This window comes from Phyllobates terribilis, unplaced genomic scaffold (assembly GCF_046119375.1).
Source record: "Phyllobates terribilis strain yellow unplaced genomic scaffold, ASM4611937v1 Scaffold_3__8_contigs__length_932513732, whole genome shotgun sequence".
In the NCBI taxonomy this organism is placed as follows: domain Eukaryota; kingdom Metazoa; phylum Chordata; class Amphibia; order Anura; family Dendrobatidae; genus Phyllobates; species Phyllobates terribilis.
Window position 1 is genome coordinate 807,696,152 of NW_027362763.1, and position 24,670 is coordinate 807,720,821.

Consider the following 24,670-nt stretch of genomic DNA (forward strand, 5'->3'; position numbering starts at 1 on the left):
CCATCTGCCTCATTATAGGGAATCTTCTGCCGAGGGTTCTGTCTGAATAATGTATTTCAGAGTTTTACACGGAAACCCCGGTGTAAGCGCTCAGCGCAGATCGCAGAATAAATGTGTGCCGAGCCTTACTGCGATCTTTGGGATGCAGAATTAACATATCACCAGCAGGTGAAGAAATGGTTTTATTTATTTTTTACGCTGTTCCTCATGCAGTATAAGTGATAAGACAACTTTATTCTTCGGGTCAGTGCGATTACAGTGATACCAGATTTATAGAGGGTTTTTAGGTTTGGCTGCTGTCACACACTAAAAGACTTTTTTTATTGCATCGCCATATTTTGAGAGCTATAATTTTTCCATATTTTGGCCGACAGTCATGTAAGGGCTTGTTTTTTGCGGGACATCTTGATGTTGTTACTGGTACTATTTTTGGGCACGTGACATTTTTTGATCGCTTTCTATTCTGATTTTTGGGGGGCAGAATAAACAAAAAACAGCAATTTTAGGATTTTTTAGGTCGTTCCGCATGTGGTAAAATTTATAAGACACCTTTATTCTTCGGGTCAGTACGATTACAGCGGTACCACATTTACAGCTTTTTTTATGTTTTGGTGGTTTTACACAAACTATTTTATAGACAAAATAATTATTTTTGCATCGCTTTATTCTGAGAGCTATAGCTTTTTATTTTTCCATGGATGGATCTATATGGCAGCTTGTTTTTTGCGGGACGAGATGACATTTTCAGAGGTACCATTTTATTTACATTCATATTTTTGATTGCGTTTTATTATACTTTTTGTTGGTTGGTATCATAAAGCCTAATTTTTTGCCTCTTTTTTTTTTTTACGGTGTTCACTGAAGGGGTTAACTAGCGAGACAGTTTTATAGGTCAGGTTGTTGCAATTGCAAGCTGATCACTGTATAGTATAGGGATGCAGCAGCGTTCCTATACTACACAAATTGTCAGTTCTGCACTGACAGAAAATTGCCAGATCATGCACTGCGCATGATCTAGCAACTTAACTAGCTCTGGTGACCCGCATGTCGTAATGATGACATCAGGTCACCACAGCAACGATCGGGACTCTGCAATGATGTCGCGGGGTCTCCGATCCAAAGGAAGAGTGGCTTTCTTCTGTCTGCCTGCATGCTAAATGCTGCAATCGCAGTATTTAGCAGGTTAAAGTGCCGGAAGCGGTGGGGGGAACGATCCTGGCACTGACTGCCAGGTGTCAGCTGTCACAATCAGCTGATACCCAGCTGAGATTGTGCGCAGCCTCTGTGCGTGCAAAATCGAGGAGAGGTGTCCATACGTCCCTGGTCAATAAGTACCAGGCAACAGGGATGTATGGATACATCTTATGTCAGAAAGGTGTTATTATTATTATTATTTATTGTTATAGCGCCATTTATTCCATGGCACTTTACATGTGATAGGGATATACATAAAAGCATTTACATAATCTTAACAAAACGAGTCAGCGACTGGTACAGGAGGAGCGAGGACCCTGCACGCGAGAGCTCAATCTAGGAGGGATGGGTGAGGATACATTAGGTGAGGGTAGAGCTGGTCGTGGAGCGGTGGTTACTGCAGGTTGTAGGTGTCACGGGTGTGTCGCCACGAAGATCGTCACGATTACACAGCCTGACTTCTCGCAGCTGACTTTTTGGTGCTTTGTGTTTTCGGCAGTGAGGGAGTTAATTCTCTCTCTCTCTGTGCTAGACGAGGTCCAGCCTCGCCCAGCTGCAATCAATGTTGATTTAGTGAGACTCCTTCAAATGCCTGCTGGTCTGTTTGGGAAGTGTCGGTGAAAGCATTTCATACAGACTAACAGAGCGGATCGTGGTATTTGGAGTTTCTGAGATAAGTGTATTTGGAGTGTTTCTTCCCTTCCTCGCTTTATCATTTATCTCCTTTCCCGTTGGTGTTCCCTCTGTTGTAGTTGTGTAGTTTTTGTATGCAAGGTGGTTTTGGTTTTTCCCTTGTACTGTCTCGTTCGTCTAAGTACTGTGTGTGGGCATATTATTACTTGTCCCCTTTTGTTGTGATCGGGGTCCTTCTCAGGACTAGATTACTTAGGTACAGGGATCCTCAGGAGGTAGGGGTTACGCTGGCGGCCTGGACCTCTGTACCTTTAACAGTACCTCCAGGTTGAGGGATTAGTCAGGGCCCCAGCTTAGGGTCAGCTTAGGCCCCCCTACCTCCAGTATACTGAGACAGCGTGACAGTAGGCTTGTCGGAAGAGGTAGGTCTTCAGGTTTCTTTTGAAGGTTTCCATGGTCGGCGAGAGTCTGATGTGTTGGGGTAGAGAGTTCCAGAGTAGGGGGGGGGGGGAAGCACGGGAGAAATCTTGTATACGATTGTGGGGGGAGGAGGAGATAAGAGGGGAGTAGAGAAGGAGATCTTGTGAGGATCGGAGGTTGCGTGCAGGTGAGTACCGGGAGACTAGGTCACAGATGTATGGGGGAGACAGGTTGTGGATGGCTTTGTATGCCATGGTTAGGGTTTTGAACTGAATTCTCTGGGCAATGGGGAGCCAGTGAAGCGATTGACAGAGAGGAGAGGCCGGGGAATAGCGGGGGGACAGGTGGATTAGCCGAGCAGCAGAGTTTAGGATAGATTGGAGAGACGCAAGAGTGTTGGAAGGGAGGCCACGGAGCAGGAGGTTGCAGTAGTCTAGGCGAGATATGATGAGGGCATGCACTAGTGTTTTTGCAGAGTCTTTGCTGAGGAATCCACGGATCTGGGAGATGTTTTTGAGTTGGAGTCGGCAGGAAGTGGAAAGGGCTTGGATATGTGGCTTGAAGGAGAGCTCAGAGTCCAGGGTTACTCCAAGGCAGCGAGCTTGTGGGATGGGGGAGAGTGAACAGCCATTGACGCTGATGGATAGGTCAGATGGGGGATGTGAATGAGAGGGTGGAAAGATGATGAACTCTGTTTTATCCATGTTGAGTTTTAGAAATCTGTCAGAGAAGAAGGATGAGATGGTGGACAGACATTGTTGGTTTCTGGTTAGTAGGGAGGAGATATTGGGTCCAGAGAGGTAGATCTGTGTGTCGTCAGCATAGAGGTGATACTGAAAACCGTGAGACTCTATGAGCTGTCCCAGGCCTAAGGTGTAGATGGAGAAAAGCAGAGGTCCTAGGACTGAACCTTGGGGGACACCGACAGATAGGGGGCGAGATGAGGAGGTGGTGCGTGAGTGGGAGACGCTGAATGTCCTGTCTGTTAAGTATGAGGAGATCCAAGATAGATGCCAAGAGATTAGAGAATCTGGAGTAAGAGGGAATGGTCCACTGTGTCGAAGGCAGATGACAGGTCCAGAAGGAGGAGGATGGAGTAGTGTCGCTTGGATTTGGCAGTTAGTAGGTCGTTGGTAACTTTGGTCAGGGCAGTTTCAGTCGAGTGATGCGGTCGGAAGCCAGATTGCAGGCGGTCGAAGAGGGAGAAGGAGGAGAGGTGGGAGGACAGTTCAAGGTGGACATGTTGTTCTAGTAGTTTTGAGGCAAAGGGGTGAAGTGATATGGGGCGGTAGCTAGTCAGAGAGGAAGGGTCAAGGGAGGGCTTTTTGAGGATGGGTGTGATTATGGCATGTTTGAAACATGAGGGGAAGACACCGGTTGTTAGTGACAGATTGAAGAGGTGGGTTAGGGTTGGGATGAAGACTGTGGTAAGGTTAGTGATGAGGTGGGATGGGATTGGGTCAAGTTCGCAGGTGGTGAGGTGTGATTTGGAGAGTAAAGAGGAGACTTGACCTTCTGTAATGGTGGAGAAGTGGGGTTTGGAGGAGGAGGGTTGAGTAGATATGAGGAGGGGTTGTGTGGACTTTAGGCAAAAGTTTTGTCTGATGGTGTCAATCTTCTGTTTGAAGAATGAGGCAAAGTCGTCGGCTGAGATGAGAGAAGAGGGAGGAGGTGCTGGGGGACGAAGGAGAGAGTTGAAAGTGTTAAATAGCTGTTTAGAGTTGTGAGATAGGGAGGATATGAGAGATGAGAAGTAGGTTTGTTTTGCTGTAGCGAGTGCGGACTTGAAATTAGTGAGGGATTGCTTGAATGCGATGAAGTGCTCGATGGAGTGAGACCTTTTCCATCTCCACTCCGCAACCCTGGAGGCCCGGCGCAGTTCTTTAGTAAGTTTAGTGTGCCAGGGTTTCCTGTTGAATGTGCGAGTTGTGGTGTGTGTGAGAGGGGCGATCGAGTCTAGAGCTGCAGCTATTGTGGTGTTATATGAAGCAGCAGCAACGTCGGCATTGTGTAAGGAATTTATGTCTGTAAGAGGGAGGAGGGATTCAGAGAGTGAGTGTAGGTCAAGGTGTTTGAGGTTTCTGCGAGCGTGTGTAAGTTTGTGGAGTGGGGATTGTGCACCTGGAGAGGAGAGGGTAGAGAATGTGAGGAGGTTATGGTCAGAGAGAGGTAGTGGTGAGTTACAGAGGTTAGATATGGAACAGAGGCGGGTGAAGATGAGGTCCAGTGTGTGGCCATCTTTGTTGGTGGGTGTGGAAGACCATAGAGTGAGTCCGAAGGAGGAAGTGAGGGATAGGAGCTTAGAGACAGACGAGTGGGAAGTGTCAATGGGGATGTTGAAGTCACCCATTATGATAGTGGGGATGTCGGTGGAGAGGAAGTGAAGCAGCCAGGTGGTTAAGTGGTCTAAGAAGGTGGTGGCTTGCCCTGGGGGTCAGTAAACGACGACCAGTTGGAGGTTGGAGGGGGAAAAAGGCATAATCATTCAAAGTTTGAAAATTGCAATTTTAAATTTGTCACATTTCTGATATTTTTAAAAATAAAACATATCAATCTAAATTTACCATTATCAAAGTATAATGTGTCACAAAAAAAACAAAACTCAAAATCAATGGGATATGTGGAAGCATTACAGATTTAATACTACATAAAGTGACATCAAATTTCAAAAATTTGGCCCAGTCATTAAGGGGTTAATACCACCCGAAAAAAAATGTCAGGACATCTTTGGCTGTAACAAATGGTAGCATAAATTAGAAATCAGGCAGCACATGCTGCAGTGTAAGTAGGATTCTAATGTATTTGCACGGCTTTAAGTATCTGGCTACAAATGTACAGAACCAGAACGGTCAGTGTCCATGTGTTAACGGTGGGTACAGGCTTGGACTGGCCCACAGGAGAACAGGAGAATCCTCCGGTGGGCTCCTGTGCATGAGTGGGCCACCACCCTCTTATATGAACAGAATTCCAATGGAAACACCAACAGAGACCTAATGGAGCCACACACTATTATGATGCTGATTTGAGTCACTTTGGTCAATGTTTGGCCTTCATCTTGGCAATGTGTGTCGTTTTTCAGACATGCACAAAACCGTGATCTGCCAATTTCTTTGGTGTTCTCTGTTGCAACACTACTGTGTAATGTTAACAGACTATTAAAGCGCACCTGTCAACAGGATTGTGCTCCGTAAACTATTTTACCTAGCACCATACTACTAGATGCATTATGTGGCAGGTTAGTGAAGGCACAGTGACCTGTCACAAGAGCATATAGATAAATATGTAAGCAGAGCACCAGATAGCGCACCCCGCACAGGAAGCCCCGAAACATGAGCATATCATTATCTCCAAACTGAAAGTAAAGCTTACACAAGAACCACAGGACGGATTTCATCAACCAAGGTATCATATTAATCAGTGTAATTTCACCCACCTGACAGCATATGTAGTTTACTGAGCACAATCCTGCTGACAGGTGCACTTTAAGAGATATTTTTATCTAGAAGCATGTTATTTTTGTGTGAATGAGAGAATACAGATTAACTTTTTACACCTACAGAAGAAAAGAACAGAGAAACAAAAAAAAAACAAGACACAGCTAAAACAGAAGAAAAGCATAATAAACCCCCAAAAACCAGAACTTTAAGAAGAATGCATTGGTTTGAAAGAGAGCTTAGACCATAACAAATGCATCTGTAAATGTATGAAGTTGTTTTCTAAAAGCTTGGTCCAGTACATCAACAATTGGCATCAGGAGGGAAAGATTAACTCTTTTAGGGCAGATGGTATCATACATTATACAGTAGTGTTCAAAATAATAGCAGTGTGTTCAAAAACATGAGTTAATCACAAATTCTTTTATACTAGTTTTCATTTCCATGCATTGGGAACATCGAACATTGTTTTCTAAATCAAAACATGGAAAAATGTATATAATTTTAACTACTTACAGAAAACAAAAAATAAACATTGGGCTGTTCTAAAAAATAGCAGTGTCTGCATTTGTCTTAACAAACTCACAATATGAACATTTTTTTAGGATTTAGCATTCCTGTGAATCACTAACCTAATATTTAGTTGTGTACCCACAGGTTTTTTTTAGAACTGCTTCACATCTATGTTGCATAGAGTCAACCAACTTCTGGCACCTGTCAACTGTTATTCCAGCCCCGGATGATTTGACTACATTCCACAATTTTTTGGCATTTGTTGGCTTTGCCTCAGAAATGTCATTTTTGATGTCACCCCACAAGTGTTCTATCAGATTAAGGTCCGGGGATTGGGCTGGTCGCTCCATAACCTCAATTTTGTTGGACTGGAACCAAGATAATGCTCGTTTACTGTTTTTTTTAGGGTTGTTGTCTTGTTGAAACACCCATTTTAAGGGCATATCATCTTCACCTCCTCAGCATAAGACAACATGACTGCTTTAAGTATTTTGATATATGCAAACTGGTCCATGATCCCTGGTATGCAGTAAATAGGTTCGGCACCATAGTAGAAACATCTCCATATTATGATGCTTGCACCACCATGCTTCACTGTCTTCAGAGTGTACTGTGGCTTGAATGCAGAGTTTGGGGGTTGTCTGACGAACTGTCTGCGGCCCTTGGACCCAAATATAACTATTTTAATTTCATCAGTCCACAAAATGTTTCTCCAGTTCTCTTTAGGCCAGTTGATGTGTTCTTTGGCAAATTCTATATGCTTCATTACATCTTCATTTCCATTTTAAAGCATTGGAGATCATTTTAGCTGAACAGCCTACCATTGCTTGCACTTTTTTATAAGTTTTAAACTCTCCAAACACAACTTTTTAATTAAAGTACGCTGTTCTTCTGAACAATGTCTTGAACTACCCATATTTCTCAGGCTTTCAAGGAGAAATGCATGTACAACATGTGCTGCCTTCACCCTTAAATAAGGGCTACCTGATTCACACCTGTTTCTTCACAGAATGATTGACCTCACTAATTGAACTCCACACTGCTATTATTTTGAACACCCCCCTTACAATTAATTATTCAAATACACAGACTCAAAAACATGCAGATCATGAAAGCGGAGTCTGTTGGTTTTCTTAGAATCTATTGCACCAACTGGTAAATTGTTTGACATGTGGAAATATAATTTATACCAAAAGCAGTGATTAATCTGGTTAGTCATATTGGACTGCTATTTCGAACACTACTGTGTGTGTACATATAACAAAACCGACCAGCAAGGGTATTGTGCACAAGCTGTATTTTTGCATCGAAAAACGCAGAATTTTACTGTCCAAGTAGGGAATTACAGTTCTGAAATCTCAGGCACATGTGGCTTATTTTTTCCTTCAAGATTTGAAGCAGATTCAAACCTGCAACAGGTCAATTCTTGCAGTGTTTTTTATCTTTTTCTTTAGAATAAGAAAAAGAAACAAAATATTTAAGATGTGCATATCCCCTTACCAAAAGTTCAGGCAAGTTAATTGTAAAATCTGCCCCAGTCCTTTAATCTCCATCCAATGTATACCTTGCAGCTTTGTATCAGTGATGAACCCTGCAGATGAAGAGCCATATATGCCTATGAAAAATAATTATGCTTTTCAAATATAAGCCCAATCGTCCTTGACACAAAAATGAAGACCAACACATTTTGTTTCTTTGGTGTTTATTGCAAATCATTTGACACCTTATCCAGGATGATGTGTCACTTAAATTTGCTGGCATTTTAAAAATAGCCAAGATTGTTCTCCCTCTCCGAAGCTGCCTCCCGCTTCAACTGAGCAATTAAAGCTTTGATTACAGCAGATTAGATTTGATTGGCATTGTTCTTCAAGAAAAGAGTTGCCTCATCTTTCTTCTGAAGAGAAAAAAAAAACAGCTACACGTATCAACAAGCAGATTCAACATTAAAGGGAATGTGTCACCCCCTGGGACCTATCAGATCGCTAATATGGGCATACAGGTGATAGAAATGTGAATCTATACTTACCTGTATGGCCTATATTAGCGGTCTGATTGCTGCGCAATACCTTTTTATTAAATTATTTCTGCCAGGCTTCGTGTCCGGGGGATGCCCAGAAATGCCCGCCTACTTGCTTCGTTTCCATACTCACCCGACCTCCCCTGCATGTCACAGGGCCCTGTGATGTGCAGTTCCCGGATCCAGCGTCTTCGCAGTTTCCCCTTTACGGACGGCGCTCTTCTCCCTGCCGCCTGTGTAGTGTTGTGCAGCAGGGATCTTGTGAGGTGAGTCACTCTGCCTTCCCAGCCCCTGCGCACAAGTTCTAATAGGTCCCAGGGGGTGACAGATTCCCTTTAAGGGTTTGTGCCCACTAAAGGAATAGAACACATGCGGATTTAATTGCGTGATTGAAATGCAGTGAAATATCTGCGTCCAAAACCCTGCTATTTCCTGTTCGGGGGCACATAGCCTAAGACGGACAAACAGCACAAAGCAGGATCCGTTGCAGCATTCAGCTAAGTAAGTTGTATCCTTTTTTTATATTCCTTACTGAAAGGCTTTTTTTTTTTTATTTGAAAAAGATGTATCCTTGCTAAAACATATATAGCATAAAATATTACCCTGTTTTCTGTCCCCAAGACATAAAACATGGCCAAATGAGAACTCAAAAAAATAAATCCAAAGCTCCATAACACATTAAAGGGAGTCTGTCAGCAGATTTTTTATGTAATCTGAGAGCAGCTGAATTAGGGGCAGAGTTTCAAATTCCAGCAATTTATCACTTACTGAACTGCTTGTTGTAATTTTGATAGAATCCCTGTTTTCTTTCTTGTAGATGTAGCAGTGGTCAGAATGCTGAGCTGTATGTAACCCCGCCCACACGCTGACTGGCAGGTCCCTGTGTATACTGCACATGGTCAGCAAATTGCCAATCAGTGGGGAAGGCGGGATTATTCAGATTAACTTGACTGTCCTGCACAAGAGACCTAGTCCAGCAGTGATAATCTCCTGCTGATAAAACACTGATTGTATTGAAACTACAGCACACAGCCTAATAAGTGACATCGCTAGAACTGGGGTCTCTGCCCTATATCATGCTGCTCTCAGATTAAATAGCAAATATCTACTGACAGATTCTCTTTAAATATATTGCCATTGTGGATATTCACAATATAATTTACATTTAGCACTCCGCTGGCATCATTTGTAAAAAATGGTTTTAAAATATGAATTAGCCGTTTTAGACTGAATATGACATATTATAGAACAAGTCACTTTTGATCACAGGAAATAAGGGAAATTGAATTAGGGTAAAAACACTGGATTGGAAGTGATATGGAAACAGCATAGTTTTTTTGCCAAATATATAAAAATATATTAACAATTGAACAGCATTATAGCACCACATAAGGGAAAACAGAGAAATAAAAATTAAAAAAGGTTAGAAAATCTGAAACAATTATATATATACACACACGATAGACATATATATCTATACATACACACATGGTCAAAATTGTTGGTACCTCTCGTTTAATGAAAGAAAAACCCACAATGGTCACAGAAATAACCTGAATCTGACAAAAGTAATAATAAATTAAAAATCTATGAAAATGAACAAATGAAAGTCAGACTTTGCTTTTCAACCCTGCGTCCACAGAATTAAAAAAAAAAATTAAACTCATGAAATAGGCCTGGACAGAAATGATGGTACTCTTAACTTAATATTTGGTTTTACAACCTTTTGAGGCAATCACTGCAAACAAACGATTCCTGTAACTGTCAATGAGACTTCTACACCGCAATGACTGACTTTCATGTGTTCATTTTCATAGATTTATTATTACTTTTGTCAGATTCAAGTTATTTCTGTGACCATTGTGGGTTTTTCTTTCATTAAACGAGGGGCACCAACAATTTTGACCACGTGTGTAGATATATATCTATATATACACACTGTATATATCTGTAGATATACATATATACACACACACCTGTTTATATCTCAACAAGCCTCTGCATAGGCACAGCAAGCACTGTGACCACTTTACATAATACATAAATACTAATTTGATTAACTGCAGACTGTATACATCTGTATATATTTAGGACCACTATTGGGTATGAGGAAAGTTATTTTTTAGATTGTCTGGCTGCTGCATTGAATAAAATACAGCAATCTACATCCCCAATGAAAGATCTTATGTGATGTGTGTTGTCCTCCTAACCCCTATAATACAGCAAAAACAACATGTGTTTTACCTGTGTACCTACGCAGTGCTACATCATGTGCTGCTTGCACGAAAATCTGTTTCCTTTTGTAAAGTTTTAAAAAGATAAATCTGGATTTTTATGCACATTGCTATTTTTTTTTTTTTTTTTTTAACTGAAATTCAATGAAGCAGCAAAACATCTTTGCTGAAGCACACTCAAATCTCCTTAGAAACAATAGCTCATTCTCTCCTCCAGGCCTCGTTTTCTAAACCAAATTCCCCTTAAATAAAAGTATAAAAAGGTTTCAAATAATAAAGGATGAGATAATAAAAAAACATTAGAACATTGCTTAAATGGTCAAAACAGCATTTTATTCCCAGTGTTATATTTGTGAATTGTCGTTTTCACAAGCACTTTCTTAATTTCCCTGACATCAATTTAATTAGCCCCTCTGAAGTCAAGGCACAGACAGAAAGCTGGAATTATTCATTAGGGGAAGGAATTAGAAGGATTTTAGGCTTCAGTAACCATAGAGGGCTGTTAGAAGCATTGGGTTTTTAAATTGGTAAGTGCTGTTTTTTCTTCTGGCTGGCAGTAGAGAGCCCTGAAAGGGGATCTAGCACCTGCCATTTCATGCTTTTAAAATGAAACTGACTTCATACAGCTATAAAATATAGATTGCATTAATATATATATAATAACAAATATATATATATATATATATATATATATATATATATATATATATATATATATATATATATACACACATATATATATATATACACACACATACATACACACACACACACACACAGTACAGACCAAAGGTTTGGACACGCCTTCTCATTTAAAGATTTTTCTGTATTTTCTTGACTATGAAAATTGTACATTCACACTGAAGGCATCAAAACTATGAATTAACACATGTGGAATTATATACTTAACAAAAAAGTGTGAAACAACTGAAAATATGTCTTATATTCTAGGTTCTTCAAAGTAGCCACCTTTTGCTTTGATGACTGCTTTGCACACTCTTGGCATTCTCTTGATGAGCTTCAAGAGGTAGTCACCGGAAATGGTCTTCCAACAATCTTGAAGGAGTTCCCAGAGATGCTTAGCACTTGTTGGCCCTTTTGCCTTCACTCTGCGGTCCAGCTCACCCCAAACCATCTCAATTGGGTTCAGGTCTGGTGACTGTGGAGGCCAGGTCATCTGGCGTAGCACCCCATTACTCTCCTTCTTGGTCAAGTAGCCCTTACACAGTCTGGAGGTGTGTTTGGGGTCATTGTCCTGTTGAAAAATAAATGATGGTACAACTAAACGCAAACCGGATGGAATAGCATGCCGCTGCAAGATGCGGTGGTAGCCATGTTGCTTCGGTATGCCTTCTATTTTGAATAAATCCCCAACAGTGTCACCAGCAAAGCACTCCCACACCATCACACCTCCTCCTCCATGCTTCACGGTGGGAACCAGGCATGTAGAGTCCATCCGTTCACCTTTTCTGCGTCGCACAAAGACACGGTGGTTGGAACCAAAGATCTCAAATTTGGACTCATCAGACCAAAGCACAGATTTCCACTGGTCTAATGTCCATTCCTTGTGTTCTTTACCCAAACAAGCCTCTTCTGCTTGTTGCCCGTCCTTAGCAGTGGTTTCCTAGCAGCTATTTTACCATGAAAGCCTGCTGCACAAAGTCTCCTCTTAACAGTTGTTGAAGAGATGTGTCTGCTGCTAGAACTCTGTGTGGCATTGACCTGGTCTCTAATCTGAGCTGCTGTTAACCTGCGATTTCTGAGGCTGGTCACTCGGATAAACTTATCCTCAGAAGCAGAGGTGACTCTTGGTCTTCCTTTCCTGTAGAGGTCCTCACGTGAGCCAGTTTCTTTGTAGCGCTTGATGGTTTTTGCAACTGCACTTGGGGACACTTTCAAAGTTTTCACAATTTTTCGGACTGACTGACCTTCATTTCTTAAAGTAATGATGGCCACTCGTTTTTCTTTACTTAGAATTTGTATTATGGCAAGAAAAAAACAGCTAACAGTATATTCAGTAGGACTATCAGCTGTGTATCCACCAGACTTCTGCACAACACAACTGATGGTCCCAACCCCATATATAAGGCAAGAAATCCCACTTATTAAACCTGACAGGGCACACCTGTGAAGTGAAAAACATTTCCGGTGACTACCTCTTGAAGCTCATCAAGAGAATGCCAAGAGTGTGCAAAGCAGTCATCAAAGCAAAAGGTGGCTACTTTGAAGAACCTAGAATATAAGACATATTTTCAGTTGTTTCACACTTTTTTGTTAAGTATATAATTCCACATGTGTTAATTCATAGTTTTGATGCCTTCAGCGTGAATGTACAATTTTCATAGTCAAGAAAATACAGAAAAATCTTTAAATGAGAAGGTGTGTCCAAACTTTTGGTCTGTACTGTATATATGTATGCCCTGTCAGGTTTAATAAGTGGGATTTTTTGCCTTATAAATGGCGTTGGGACCATCATTTGTGTTGTGCAGAAGTCAGGTGGATACACAGCGGATAGTCCTACTGAATAGACTGTTAGAATTAGTATTATGGCAAGAAAAAAGCAGTGTCTCAAGTCTCATTCTGTCTCAGAAACACTTCTTAAATACACATCCACAGGTTAAGAATTATGGATGATATTATTTCACAGGGTTTGAGTATCCACAGTTGATCTCCCAAGATTGACTGGCAAACACCCTACAATGGTATTTAACATAACTAGCAAACATTCATTGTTCTAGCTAATCTATTTACATAGTATGTATCACGGGGCTCTTGTAAATACACATCATTGTTTCATAATCAAAGAGCAGAAAACATTCAGAGTTATACAAATAGTATGTGTTAATCAACTAAAGAAGAACACAGATTAAAGAGTCAACATAAAAAAAGGTATGCTTCTCTTGCCATCAGAAAGTATGTCTGGCATAATTAAGATTTAACGCTTTATTGTCACAATGACATGCATAGTGAGGACAGCAGCACAGAGGAGGAGGGAGGCATAGTACCATAACAGGCAGGAACAAGCAGTGGAGTGGCCACAGGCACAAGGCGAGCAACTGTTCCCCAGAACAACAACATGAGGGAAGTTGCCAGTCCAACTCTCAGGTCTTCCAGAGTCTGGCTTTTTTAAAGACTGTCCAGATCACCCCAAAAAGGCTGACATGCCAGCATCAGCAGAGGCAGCAAAACTACCAGCCTAACCACCACCAGCATGCCCAGGCACATGACAGCAAAGCATCAACTAGTTGGGCTGAAGACCAGGGTCCAGAAATCAGTGTCTACTGTCGCTGACGGCACACTGGGTTAATATAGTGGAAGCCGGGACCCAGTCGGACCCTGGGACGGAACACGTCCTCCCGACGCCGAGGATTGCGGGCTCTTGGTCAATCAGGGCAAATACATTCTACAGCTCCTGCACCTCCTCATCCTGCTCATCTTCAGCCTCCGTATCCAAAATGACCACATCAGTCAGAAGCTGGAAGCACTGTTTCAGCCAAGTCGGCCAAGCAGCAACAGGTTGTGCTGAAGCTAAAATGCTTAGGGGACAAACCGCACACCGCTGCAGAGTTGTTGACAGCTGTAACAGAGCAGGCAAGGCAGATCTGTGGCTGTCACCGCTGAACCTACAGCCAGTCTTGGTCTAGTGTGACAATGGCCGGAACCTGGTGGCAGCTCTGAAGCTTGGTAACCTCACACACGTACCATGCCTGGCCCATGTGCTCAACTTAGTGGTTTAGCGGTTTCTCAAAACCTACCTGGTGTGTGCCCATTTCAGAAAGTCAGCTACAGCTTCCGCCACCCTCGCCGTGCTCCAGCAGCGTTTGCAGCTTCCAGCTCACCGACTGGGGTGCAATGTCACCATGCATTGGAACTCAACGCTGCATATGGATTTGTGAGAAGTGGGCAGTTGTTGAGTACCAGCTTTAACACGCCCGTCGGTATTCAGGTCAGCCTCCGCACATAAGAACTGATGAGTGGGCATGGATGACTGACATCTGTGCCGTCCTCCAAAATTTTAATGACTCCAGCAAGATGGTGAGCGGCGATGACGCCATAATTACTGAAAACGCTCGCTGCTCACAATTAAAGAGGGGGCATTGCAGGCAGAGCTCGATGAGATGGAGCAAGGAACTATGCAGCCCAGCCTCACCTCATCTCAACACAGATTGGGCGATAATGAGGAGGACAAGCAAGAAGAGGAGGAGGAGAAAAAAAAAAGTTATTTTCCTGTGCTACAGGTGGTACTACCCACACAAGTCATACCGTTTGTTCAGCATGGATGGCCTGAGGAGAGGGAGAACAAGTAGGAGGACCAGGAGGAGGATGAGGAGAGCATGGACAGTCGTCCTCTTGGTCAGACAGGGAAGTCTTGTCTGTTGGCAGTCTGGCACACATGGCTGACTATGTTCCGCTGCCTTTCCCGTGACCCTCGTGTTGTACGCATTTTGGGCAACAGTAATTACTGGTGGGTCAAACTTCTAGACCCACGCTACAAGGAGAACTTTATCTCTCCTTCCCGCGGTCTAATAAAATATTGCAGTACCAGAAGGCCCTTGTTGAAGAATTATTTAAAAAACTCCCATCTGCAAACGCTGGCGACAGAGGACAATCAAGGAGTACAGGCGAGGGAGACACAAAAACGATGCAGCTGAGGCAGGGGAACACCGTCAAAGGTGTGGGACAGTTTTCTCAGACCCTCCCAGCGCACAGACCCTTATGCGCGGGGTACTCTGACAAGGAGGGAAAAGTTTTGGAATATGCTGAAGGAGTACCTTGCTGACCATACTAACGTCCTCCATGATTCCTCTGTGCCATATAGCCATTGGGTATCCAAGCTGGACACGTGGCAAGAACTGTCTTCTCTACGACTTGGAGGTCCTGGCCTGCCCTGCCGCTAGAGTTTTGTCAGAGTGGATTTTTATTGCCGCTGGGGGCATTATAGCTCATAGGTACACCCGCCTGTCAACTGAAAATGCTGACAGACAGACTCTTATAAAAATTAACAAGGGCTAGTTTGGTCCAGACTTCTCAGCACCACCGAATGATAGCAGCGTAACAAAGTCAAATCCAGTGTTTTTTTTTTTTTTTTTTTTTTTTTGGGGGGGGGGGGGGGGGGTGTCTATTCCCATGCAACTCTTCACATCCAGGCATGGATATACGCTTCCTGATTCTGTTGTCGTCCTCCTCCTCCACCACATCACAAGGGTAACTGTGATGTAACACCCACAAGTTTTTTTTAAGGGGGTTTATGATGCCCGTAGGAAATTTTTTTTTAGAGGCCTACCTCTAACATTCTGCATGTTATACAGTATGTTCATGTATACCCCCCCAAGGGTAAATGTTTTTCAGCCCATGCATTTAATGCATGGGCATTACCAGTATAAGAGACCCACTCCTTAACAATGGTATTTTTTTTTTTTTTTTAATGAGGACCTCCTCTACGTCTCTTCAAAGGTGTATTGGAGTGAATCCAATTTTTTGGCAGCCTTTGCAGTCACTGCTTATGCAATAACAGTATAGGAGACCCACTCCTTAATAATGGGAACAACAAAGCATAGCCGCCTGATGGCCTTGTAAAAACAGGCTTTGACTTTCACAGTCCCTCCTTCACAAATGAAACAGGATGTGTCTGATCATGTCTCACACAACACATGGCCAGATAAGGTAGTAAAATGTTCAAATGACATTTACCGGTGAATGTATTTTTCACCGTTGAAAGCAATGCAAAAGTGCAAAAACGCTACCTGTGAACATAGCCCAAGGTGTGGAGAAGCTTTTTTGTTTTTGGATATTTATTTTGCCTTACATACAAGTCATTACCCTGGAAAGAATGTTCCTTAACAATTTTTTCCAGGAAAATCCATTTTGGCTTCATTTTTGTATTCTTTATTGCGAGTCCGTAAAAGTGGCGTAATACTCTAACAACATTGCTGACAGCAGTGACCAGGGAGTCAGATGCTTCCAGGGGTCTTCTCCATGCTTTTCCCATAACATTTGAGCACTGTTCCCATCGATTTGGCCAATTTTTAGACCTCCTCTAGACCTCTGGGGGAGGCCACCGGAAAAATGCTAGAGTTTCCCATTGACTTACATTGGGCTCGTTACTCAGTCCGAGCAACCGAGCATTACGATTTGCTCGACCTGAGCAACGAGCACCCGAGCATTTTAGTGCTCGCTCATCACTAGTAAACATACCTTTTAGCCTCATTTATCAAAAGGAATAGGTTAAGAATGCACAAATCAATGACTGCTACAGAAGTATGATTCTTCATTCAAGGTACTGAAACAATAAGAAAAATCTAAATTTCAAATACACAAGATTTAGAGGTGTGTGCTTTAGCAGCATTGATTACAAAATGTCTTCTTCAGTTGTATTGGTGTTGTAAAGGCTAATTTTAGGCTAGTGTACTATGAACGCAATTCCTACCCCGACCACAGGTCCGAGGACTTGAAATACTGCTTGGTATGGATCTATTAAAGAAGTGAGTTGGAGTCCTCAGATCCATGGATCACTCGGCTGAAGCTGGCCTAAAGCCCCCCATGCCCTTTAGATAGCCATCAGCCTGGTTCAGCTGTCAGCGATCTCACCTAATCACCCTTATTCAGGAATGCTCGCTTTTTTTCTCTATGAGGAGAGCGGTTGTCAGTTATACCTGGCGACGGCTTATCTTAGAGAGCAAAATAATTGGCAGTCCTAAATCAGACATACTGGATCGTTTTCTCCAACATTAGCTGTTGAGCAAGAGTCGGGGCCCCACTATACACAGACTGCTGGCTGAACCTGTGATGTTGATGGGTGCAGTTGTATCGGGACCTCTAGAGAAAAATATGCGAGCTCTAACTACACAATACAGTAAATTTATATGGTTATACAATAGGCAAAATAATTATGCAGCTTTGAGACCAGTGTCTGTTCACTGTGCCAGCTGCTGCACCTACTTAGAGAGTCTTATGTTCCAAATCTTGGAGACAGGGTTAATTCTGGGAAAAGTATCTCTTGAGATCCTTCATAGCAGGTGGTGCTGGCTATTCTGTTGTCTCGCTTTATTTTTGGCAGCGCCTACTCAAGGTGAAATAAGGATCTCAACAAGATTACTAACTTATACACAATTTAATTTGCATAAAATACACCATTACTTATATGTGTAGCTCCATTTGTGTATACTTATCAGTTGTAAGTAGTTGAACACAACTCATTAGTGAAATATAGTTATTGGTATTTTTCATGTTTTGCCATCCCTTAACCTGGCATTTTACCGTTTTGTTTTTTGAGGGTTTGAATCAGTTCATGTAAAGAGCATGCCTACAACTGTGGATATTTGGTTTTTGTTTTATTGTGAAGCAAATAACAAATAGGACAATGTAACTGAAAACCTTAGTGTGCATAACTATTCACCCCCCTAAAGTCAGTACTTTGAAGAGCCTCCTTATGAGGCAATTACAGATGCAAGTCACCTTGGATAAGTTTCTGAGCTTTCCACATCTCGCCACTGGGATTTTTGTCCGTTCCTCAAGGCAAAACTGCTCCAGCTCCTTCAAGTTAGGAAACCACTCTAGTGAACAGCAATCTTCAATTCTGACCACAAATTCTTAATAGGATTAAGGTCTGGGTTTGACTAGGCCACTCCAAAACATTTACATGTTTTCTCTTAAACAATTCAAATGCTGCTTTAGCAGTATGCTTTGGGTCATGGTCTTCTTGGAAGCTCCATCCCAGTCTCAAAGATTATCCCTGTATGTCGCACCATCCATCTTTCCTTCGACTCTGACCATTTTCCCTGTCCCTGCTGCCGAAAAACATCCCCACAGCATGATGTTGCCGTTACCATGCATTTGTTGGGGTGATTAGTTGTGTCTTTTTGTTGCCAGACATATCGTTTACATTGGTGGCCAAAAAGTTTGATTTTCGCCTCCATACATTCGGGGAGTTTCCCACATGTGTTTTTGCGAACTCAAAACAAGCCTTACAATTTGTGTGTGTAAGTAAAGGCTTTTTTCTGTCCACTCTTCCATAATGCCACCTATATGGAGTGTATGGCTATTATGGTCAGATTCTCCAGTCTCTGCAGCTTCCTCAGGGTTACCTTTGGTTTCTTTGCTGCCTCTCTGGTTAATGCACTCCTTGCCCAGGCTGAGAGTTTTGGTGGGCGGCCTGCTCTTGGCAGGTTTGTTACGGTACCAAGTTGTTTCCATTTGATAATGGATTTTTTTTTTTTTAACCCAACCTTGACTTGTACTTCTCAACATTTTTGTCCCTGACATGTTTGGAGATCTCCTTGGTCTTCATGATGTTGCTTGGTTAGTGGTGCTTCTTGCTTAATGGTGTTGCGGCCTGTGTGGCCTTTCAGAACAGGTGTGTATATACTGACAGACCATGTGACACTTAGATTGCACACAGGTGGGCTTCCTTTCACTAAGCATGTGGCTTATAAAGGTACGTTAATTGCTTACACCAGAGTTTTTAAGGGACTTCAATGCAAAAAGGCTGAATAAATATGCACATTCCAATTTTTAGTTATTTGATACCATAAAGATAATTTATGCCTATATTTTTCTCACTTCACCAACTTAGACTGTTTAGTGCTGATGCATCACACACAAATCGGATTACAAAAATATCAAAGCACAGGTTGTAATGTAACAACATAGGTAAAAAGCCATGGCAGGTGAATACTTTCGCAAGCCACTGTATGATAAAACTGGTTCCCGCCGCCCATGTCTATAAAAGGTTTATAATGCCATCAAACAAAAAGATTCAGTTATGTGGCCTTATTAAATATTTTTTCAATAACCTCCATAAAACTGCAACAGTTGCTGTCCACCGAACATTAAAAATCTATGTCTTTCGCATGAGCGAACTTTAAAAGGTGCTATTTATGGCAGACTGTAGTTTGACAACATCCACAGATTACATTCCCAAAGACCCTCAGCAAGTTAAGAAGTCTATGTTGGATACCCACTTTTAATTAAACTATTACAAAAGAATAAAATAAAAACAAATGTCTTTACATATTTATTCATAGACATTAAAGCAGTGCCAATTGTCATATTTCTTTAAAACCATCTTTGTGGTTTCACAGCAGGTTTTGTTTTTTTGTGTGTGGGAGCAAAGGGTGGTTACAAAACAAAGTGCCATATTTCTTCTAGAGCACCAAATTATTCTTTTCACGAGAAGACTAATGTAATTTGGGGCTAATGTAATATGGTATTTTCTACCATATTTCATGAATAGAGCTCATTTAAGCAGCACTGGATGCTTTTCACCACTCTACGTCAGTCTCCTTGGCACTGCCACGGCTGTCATGAGAGGTTATCTGTGTATAGAGGACAGGGCAGCTCCTGAGCATACTAAAACTGTCCATTTAAAGACCGTGCACTGTGTGAAATCTAAATGAGTCTAAGGGTTTTCATCACTGACTGACACGAACCTTATATTACAGTCTCAAAACTGGGAGACAAGTGATCTTGCCAGTCAGCCTGTAAACCGGAAATTACAATATAACCACAGCAACAAGATCTGATTCATTTGCTGTTGCCCGTGGTATCTGTTATGACATACATGTCAGTTTCTAAAAGGCGACTTTAAAACTTAAAACAGAAAATGTGATTCCTTTTCTAACCACTCCCATCATAGTCAGAAGACATCTTTTCTAGAAAATCAAGAACGCCGCAGAGAAGTCTTTAGTTTGTATTCTGCAATATAAATTGTACAAATATAGGGGTAAAGGTAAGAGACAACTAATATACGAGATCTGCTAAAATGTCACCTTCTGGGCTCATGGTAGAGGAGCAAAAGAACAGCATCCAGTCCAGGGTGTTGAATCAAATTCTTGTCTTTATTCTGCCATCAAATATATACTATGTTTCGACCACAAGATGGTCTTCATCAAGTACAATTCATAAGTATTTATCAAAGACCATCTTGTGGTCGAAACGTTGTATATATTTGATGGCAGAATAAAGACAAGAATTTGATTCAACACCCTGGACTGGATGCTGTTCTTTTGCTCCTTTACCGTTTGTCTATTTCAAGTGGGTTCCTTGGGACTCTGAACAGGTGTCCTCCTTAAGCTGGTGCTTTCAGCCAACTTTTCTATTCTGGACCTTCGGGGCTCAGGCACACACGTTCGGGTCAGATCAGTGTTAAATATGGATTTGTAATATGGCACATTGTAGGGGCTATGTGCGGGCAGACAAAACATTGAAGTCCGCATTATTTATGTAAGCACCATGACATAACTACAAGAGTAAAGAATGTGATAAAATAAAAATAACATTTCTCACCAGTTCAATTCCCCTGTTGCTCCAATGGTGCCTGCCGCTAAAGCAGCATTCACATGCTCCATATTATTCACTTGACCACTGTAGACAGTCAATCACTGACTTCAGTGGTGATGTTTGCATTTATGGGAGAGACAACTGATGCTAGTGATTGGCAGAATCAGTTACGTGAATCAGTGTCGGACTGTGGTGTTAAGAACCTACCAGTAACATTAACTCTGGGAGCCCACTATTCAACTGCATGCAAATGCTGTATTACCCTCATTCACAACTGTACATAATAATACACTGGGTAGTTTGTTAATTGAATGATGAGATAATACTTCTGTCTGTAAATAGTGAATCAAGCATATCGTGTCAACAGGGGTCTGCTGGGGGATTCACCTGTTCCCATGGGCTAGTCCGAACCTGATGTGAATGATGAGGGATCATCACTGCATGACCAGTAAGGACCACTAGTGACTTCGCAAGACTGATGAAAGAAGTGGGGACTCCAAGTATTGGACAAGTTATTTCTTTATTGGATAACATTCCCTACTTTAATGCAAGAAGGTGTTAGGACAGATTTCTCTTTCACAATCACACTGCAATGCTTTGCACCCTATATTCCTGAGATTACTGTAAAGAGGTTCATTTTTAATGACATTAGAAAAAATCCTGTTCAAAAGAAGCTGGTCCCTCCAATTCCACCTTAACCCCTTTCCGACCTGGTCAGTAATAGTACGCACCAGGTCGGAAAGGCCGGTTTAGCGGGGGCTCCGGCGCTGAGCCCGCACTGAACTGAGCACATGTGAGCTGATTCTTACAGCTGTCATGAGCCCGCAACAGCTGCGGGTGGAATCGCGATCCACCCGCGACTGTTAACATGTTAAATGCCGCTGTCAATCTCTGACAGCGGCATTTAACTAGCGCTTCCAAGAAGAGCGTCCTAAGCCCCGCCCATCGGTGACCCTGTCACGTGATTGCGGGTCACCAATGGGTGGGCATGACAACCCAGGGTCTGCAGCAGACCCCTGTGGTTGTCATGTCTCAATTGCTATGAGCACCACCTAGTGGTCAGCGCTCATAGCACATGAGCATTTCTGCTGCATACAAATGCTATGTGCTCATCGCCTGTATGCCGTAGAAGCAATCAGACAACTGCTGCTTCTAGTCTCCCATGGAGACTATTGAAGCATGCAGTAAGTGTAAAAAAAATGTTTAAAATATTAAAAAAATAAAATAAATATAAAAGTTTAAAATCACCCCCCCTTTCACCCCATTCAAAATAAAAAAAACCACATACACACATTTGGTATCACCGCGTTCAGAATCGCCCGATCTATCAATATAAAAGAATTAATCCGATCGGTAAACGGCGTAACAAGAAAAAAAATTCTAAATGCCAGAATTACGTTTTTTTTGGTCGCTGCAACATTGCAATAAAATGCAATAACGGGCGATCAAAGCATCAGATCTACCCCAAAATGGTATCAATAAAAACAACAGCCCGGCGCGCTAAAAACAAGCCCTTATCAGCCCCAGATCCCGAAAAATGGAGACACTACGGGTCTCGGAAAATGGAGTCTTTTTTTTTTTTTTTTTTTTTTTTTAAAGCAAACTTTGGATTTTTTTTTCACCACTTAAATAAAAAAACAACCTATACATGTTTGGTGTCTATGAACTCGTAACGACCTGGAAAATAATGATGGCAGGTCAGTTTTATCAATCAGTGAACGTGGTAAAAAAAGGACCCAAAAAACAACTGTGGAATATCATTTTTTTTGCAATTTCACCTAACTTGGAATTTTTTTCCCGTTTTCCAGCACATATGTTAAAACCAGTGATGTCGTTCAAAAGTACAACTCGTCCCGCAAAAAATAAGCCCTCACATGGCCATATTGAACGAAAATTAAAAAAGTTCTGGCTCTGGGAAGAAGGGGAGCAAAAAAGGAAAACACAAACAGAAAGACCCAAGGTCGTTAAGATGTTAAAATGTAATAAAATAAACTGATTGTAAATACTCTCACACAAGATGGAAATGAAGCCGATTCCCGGCGTGGATTTGCACACAGAAAATCCACAAATTGATACAATCATGTGGAATAAATAGCAGATATGTGGCAGATTTGTCAGCTTGTGAAATTATCTAACTTTGCTTCTGATCTTTAATAAGTGAACTTTGGAAGGCACCGGCAAGCACAAAACAGTCAATCCTTGTTGGCCATGAGACCTAGCGAGGGGAAGATGCAGTGCATACCCCTAAGTAAGATACAAGTGTGCAATATTCATCTTGACAGAGAACTTCTATTTAGAAATGATTTTTCCATCTCGGAATAAGAGAACCAAGTGCTCTTTATAATCACATAAATGGCTTAGCTCTCGGAGTGCTCTCTCTTAGATCAACAAAGAGCTGTCATGGGGAGAAAGTATTACTCATTGCTCTCTCCTATTCCATTCAACCAGAGATCATACCTCGACTTTACTAACCAGCGATGGAGCCTTTAGAAGCGAACACTGCAGAAAACACATTAATCATATTACAACTAGATGATTTTTGGCTACTACTATTAGGATTGTGCTGTGTACAAGAGGGAAAAAAACTAGAAAAAAAGCCAATTGACAACTGTAGATCAATTGTATCTTCTACAGTATGTATCTTCTTAGGTGGCACCCTGTGAAAAGGAAAAATGGCTGTGAATTTCAGTTCATAGCAGGACATTTTTTTTTTTCTTATGAGTAAGCAAACTGAACTTTAATTACTTTTCTTTATCTAAAAGGCAGTAATGCATTTGCAGTCTAATCAGAACCATAGACCAAATCCTACCTTAAGGGGCCACGCACACCCTGAACAGAGCACACTTAATATTAGCAAGAACATGAGCACTAGCTATCATACAAACAGGTAGAGCAAGCACACATAGGAGCTAACTGAAAGCAGTAACAACAAGCCCAACACCTCCAGCAAATTTCCTTGTCCCTATTAAACAAAAAAAGGGTGGGTAAAAAAAGATCAATGTGAATTTGAAAGATAAAAAAAATTAAGTGACTTGACAAGACTTAAGTGTCACAAATGTACTCAAGTCCCCACTGGAGTGATTTTATGTTTGTGAGAAAATTATTCACAATTTTTGTGACATTTTGCAAAATATGCGACTTTTTGTGTTAGAGAGTTGCAAAAATGGTGAAAGACAGAAAAAAAGACTGTTTTTGACTTTGCACAAAATTCATGAGCTATGGGTGCCATTTTGATGAATTTGGAGCAAAAACACCTAAGTCAATACCAGAAAACAAAAAAAGTGGCTTAAAAACAATGCAAATGATGAATCTGGCCCACAGTTTAAAGTTGCGGGGGCCATAAATAAAGACTAGGGTAGTCTGTCACCGCCCCCAGACAGCTAGTCCCTGCATTGCTCCAAGTGATTGACCAGTCGTCTCTCCCAATGAACACACAATGGAGAGACCTGTCAATCAACTAGAGAAGATAACATAAGCAAGCTGGGACTAGTTTGATCCGACTATGGTGCCTAGCTGAATCTTCGAAATATGTTCTGCAATCCAGCAGACAGGCTATGATTCATGCTACCTGTGGTTTGGGCAGCATGAATCGGCTGACGGCTTCCATTTAAAAGAGACTATCAGCACAAGATGACTTTTGAAACAAAGTACAGGCGCTCAGTGCTTCGTGGTGTGGCCAATCATTTATATTCACCTTCCCACCTGCTTGTTTTCCATCTTTCTCCTCCTTTGGTTCTATGAAGCCAGAGCTGTCAATCAAAGAAGAGAGAATGGAAGAAATAGAGGGAAAACAAGAAGGTGGGAAGATGCATTTAAATTATTGGCTCCGCCATGAAGCACCGAGCAGCGGTACTCAGTTTGAACAGTTATCCTGTGCACAGAGTCCTTTTAAAGAAACTGTAATCACTTTTTCACTGGGAAACCGTGTGAGACTACGTTCTATATCA

The 24,670-nt window shown here is 41.7% G+C and overlaps 1 protein-coding gene across 11 annotated transcripts in view; it reads right to left on the reverse strand.

Annotated features, from left to right (window-relative positions):
- ARID1B (AT-rich interaction domain 1B) overlaps nt 1-24,670 on the reverse strand; it is a 712,135-nt gene that overhangs the window by 481,156 nt on the left and 206,309 nt on the right. The gene's annotated exons all lie outside the window — the stretch shown is intronic.